Here is a 5,163-nt window from a genome sequence, read left to right on the forward strand (position 1 = left end):
AAAAGGGTTTACGCTGCATTTTGTTTCCTCCCATAACTCGCTACTTTTTTTTTCTATTTCTTACTTTTCTTATATACTTTTTTAATTTCTTGTTTTTTTCTCTCTTTTGTTGATTAAAGAATGGTCTAGAATTTCTCGCTGGATGATTATTCATTATTTATTTAGCTGAAAGAGATTCTTCAGTATTTTGAGTCGGGGAGGAATGGAGGGAGGGAAGGAGGTTTCTGATCCAGGTGCTTCCACTTGTATGCTGTTTGTTATTGATATTGATCTGGAAGTAGGTAGCTGTATAATATACATATTTGTGTATATATTTATATATCTACAGTATATATATATATATATATATATGTATATATACATATATAATATATATATAGATATAGACATATATGTATTTATATATATATACATTTATATATATATATATATATATATGTATATATATATATATATATACGGGCACCAGCCACCCATTGAGAAACTACCGCTAGAGTTATGGGGTCTTTTGACTGGCCAGACAGTAGTACATTTGATACTTCTCTTTGGTTACGGTTCATTTTTCCTTTGCCTACGCACGCACACGCAGCAAATAGTCAGGCCTATTCTTTACTTATTCTCCTCTGTCCTCATACACCTGACAACACTGAGATTACCAAACAATTCTCATTCACCCAAGGGGTTACTGCACTGTAATTCGTCACTGGCCAAATTCCTTTTGTTAAGGGTAGAAGACATTCTTTAGCTATGGTCAGCAGCTCTTCTAGAAGAACACTCAGAAATCAAACCATTGTTTTCTAGTCTTGGGTAGTGCCATAGTCTCTGTACCATGGTCTTCCACTGTCTTGGGTTAAGGTTCTCTTGCATGAGGGTACAATCGAGCACGCTGTTCTGTCTTGTTTCTCTTCATCTTGATTTGTTAAAAATTTAAAAGGAGATATTTATTTTAATGTTGTTACTCTTAAAAAATGTATATTTCCTTATTTCCTTTCCTCACTGGGCTATTTTCCCTGTTGGATCCCTTGGGCTTATAGCATCCTGCTTTTCAACTAGGGTTGTAGCTTAACAAGTAATAATAATAAATATATACATATATATGTATATATATATATGCATATATATTGTATATATACTGTATGTACTATATATATATATATATATATATATATATATGTTGAATGTTTTAACGAATTTCCAAATATTTTTGTATCAAATATCACAATCATAACCTTTAAATTAAAGTGTAGTTCCAAAGCTCAATGTACCAAACTAAATGTATTTCTGATATTATCGTGAAAAGTATCTGCACGACAATCTGTCCGAAGAGAGACTATCATCGAATTTTGGACGCCAATAAGACATTGTCTATTCATTATAAATATACATGCATATATATATATATATATATATATACATATTCTGTATATAAATACATATATAAACGAGCAGATGAAATGTTATGCATTTGTCTACTGGATCTTATTTTCAATATTATCATTTTCATAATTCCTGGTAATCAGTATTGATGAAAGCATCCTTTTACCTTTATTCTCATTTCCTATTCTATAACAATTTTGATGAGCATGTCACATCCGTTAAATTCCTGTTAGATATGCATACATACACACACACACACACACACACATATATATATATATATATATATATTTATATATATAAACTATAACAAATCTCTATATCCGTGCATACACAAATATGCACAGACATTATACAGTATATGTATGTATATGTATTTATGTATGTATATGTATATATATATATATATATATATATATCATTACCATCAGCTGTTATTAGTCCACTGCAGAACAAAGGCCTAAGACAAGTTCTTCATTTGCATCTATTACAGGTCGTTCTATGCCATTCGACACCGTGCAAACTTTCTTAGCATCGTCTTCTCTTCCTTCCCATGTTTCTTTCTACAATCTCTAATGACCCATTCTGTTACTGTCCATCTATTATCTGCCATTCTCATTGTTTGTCCAGTCCATGTACATTTCTTTTTCTTACATGTTACTAGAATATCCTCTACTTCAGTTTGTACTCGTACGCAGGTTGCTCTTTTTATGTCTCTTAGTGTTATTCCCATCATGATTCTTTCCACAGCTCTTTGAGTCGTAACCAGCTTATGTTCTAAGGCTCCAAGTATCTGATGAATAAATTAATACTGGCAGCAACATCTCATTAAATACTTTTCTTTTTGTTTACAAAATGATCTCCGTCTCATGCATATCCTTCTTTCAATTTTAGTCTCATGTCCTGGGGAAACACTTACTGTCTGTCCTAAGTGCGTCTATTCATTAACAATTATATATATAATATATAGTATATATAAAGAGAGAGAGAGAGAGAGAGAGAGAGAGAGAGAGAATCTGTGTGCGCATGTGGATATGTATGGATAAAGGTAAGTATGTCAGTGTGTATTTACAGTAGGTTATAAATGCCTATCTAAAAGAGGAACTTAACGGAGGATATACATAAATACATAGCTTACACACACACACACACACATACACACACACACACACATATATATATATATATATATATCATTAACAGGGGATGGCTCCATGAATGAAAAGACTGATCGCTGTCCTAATTACATCATAAATATTGAAATATGGATGAAACCTTAACTGAAATAACTTGCACATACATCTCATAAAAGAATAAGCATCCAGGATGTTATGAATAAGCAAAAAAAAAAAAAAAAATATATATATATATATATATATATATACATATACTATATATATATATATATATAAACAGAATCTGAGGTTCCTAAGAATTCCAAAAATAGAGATAAGGACTCCGAAGTTTTGGAAATTTCCATGTATATTTCCCTTGTGTCTCGTAAAGTAAGACATACAATCAGACAGATATAGAAGGCTCCGTCTAAAAGTAACAACAGGACAGAGAATTCAGAATCATCCAAAAGATAGACTTGCATTAGATAAGACCGCGCACATCATATGGCAGAAATAGAAACCTTCTCCCATATGGGATTTACCTAAGCGCAAACTTATCGGTAATATTTCGAGAGTCCCACCCAGCCATTAGCACGTACCAGTACATAAGAGCTTGATGTTTTTCTTTTTCCGCGAGCGAAGCAATCTCAGGGCGAAAGAAATACCATTAATAAATCTATCGAAATATTACCGGAAAGCCAATGGTTTTTTGCTCCGTCGTCCGCTCGCTTCACTCGCAAAAAAAAAAAAAAAAAAAAAATCAAACTCATATGTACTGACGAGCGGTAATGGCTGGGTGGGACTCCATCGAAATATTACCCTTATCTCTCTCTCTCTCTCTCTCTCTCTCTCTCTCTCTACGTTCTAAAAAAAAAATCCGGAAATTTTTCTTCCCGCTGGCAATGTAGGTTAAATTCTGGTGGCCCATAAAACCCCCTTTGTTTGAGTTGTGTTACCTTAATGGCCAATTAATTCTCTTGCGTAATTCGATCTGGAAATAGGAAAACAGCTCTCCGAGAGATATGACTGAGGATCGACTTACACGCGGTCTGTAATTGTGTTATTCCGTCCTCAGAGTTTGTGATATAAACAACTTCGTTAAAGTCAATTCCAAATACAAGAATTTTAATCTATTTTTAAAGTGAATTTCATTCATTCTTTTTCATTCCTTAATCTGCATAAAAATAGTGAATATAGCTAAAAATAAAAAGCATTAATATCTCATAATTCCCCATCTATACTGACCAATTTTGTTTATAGACTTTGACAAGCTTTGTTTACCAGATACACTTGTTAAAGACACACCCGTATTGAAGATAATTATTCGCAGCTATAAATCATTCTATTGTCATTTCATATATATACGAATATTTTAGGTTTTATCATAACTACAACCTTTAGAGCATTTACTTCGTTTATTTATTAGTATTCACTTTGTTATTACTATATTTTATTTATTTTTTCAATATCAACACACACACACACACACACACACATATATATATATATATATATGTATTATATATATATATATATATGTGTGTGTGTGTGTGTGTGTATATATATATATATATATATCGTATTTTCCACTTGTTTGAAAAAATAAACACCAAATTAAAATATCCACTGGATGTCAATATACACTTCACTCAATGTCTCACAAACTGAAGTATAATTTTGCCCATTACTTGTTTAAAAATGACCTGGAAACACGATCTAAATCTTATTAAGTAATCGATAGTAAAACCAATAAATGAGTGATAAAAGATTATAACAATGAGGAATTCCTATTTCACGATACACCGAACAGACTACTACTACTACTACTACTACTACTACTACTACTACTACTACTACTACTGCTACTAATAATAATAATAATCAATAATAATAATAATAATAATAATAATAATAATAACAATAATAAATGTGATTATTATTAATATTAGTAGTAGTAGTAGTAGTAGAGAGGAAAAGGAAAAATAGCAACTCCTTTTGTTGCTGCAACCTAACCAACTTTGTAACCTAAAGAAAGGAGGGGAGGTTTGAGGGAGCCTATACGTCTATCTGTTGAGTCATCTGCAGCCATTGGCTTGCCCTCCTTGGTCCTAGCTTGGGTGGAAAGGGGGCTTGAGCGCTGATCATATGTATATATGGCCAGTCTCTAGGGCATTCTCCTACTACCTAATAGAATGTCATTGTACCTTACCTCTGCCAGTCATGAACGGCCTTTAAAACCTTTAAAACATTTATGTAAACAAAAGCATGAATAGCTACATCAATTTCTACTTTGAATACTGCTTGTACAGTTGGCTTCATTAATTTCGGTAGAGATCAAGGGAAGCTAAAGAGACGTCTGATAGATGTAGTGTAGCAGGCAACTATGCCTGCAAAACAAAGGTGCAAAGCTTGTAAACTCGTGATCAAAAGCATTACTATTAATTTCACGAAGTGCTGTATAAAAAACTAGGGGGGTACTCAGTAGAGCACAGACCTTCACCGCGGAAGCTTATTTCTCGACCTTCTGCTCGACCTTGACCTTGACCTTTGACCTTAAGATGTATTAATTGGCGTGGATTTTTTCATACACTCCTGTACGAGTCAAGTTTGAAGTCTCTGTGACAACGATGTCCAACCCTATGGCTGATTACGTGAACTGGACATTTTGCTT

This window comes from Palaemon carinicauda, chromosome 29 (assembly GCF_036898095.1).
Source record: "Palaemon carinicauda isolate YSFRI2023 chromosome 29, ASM3689809v2, whole genome shotgun sequence".
NCBI classification, from domain to species: domain Eukaryota; kingdom Metazoa; phylum Arthropoda; class Malacostraca; order Decapoda; family Palaemonidae; genus Palaemon; species Palaemon carinicauda.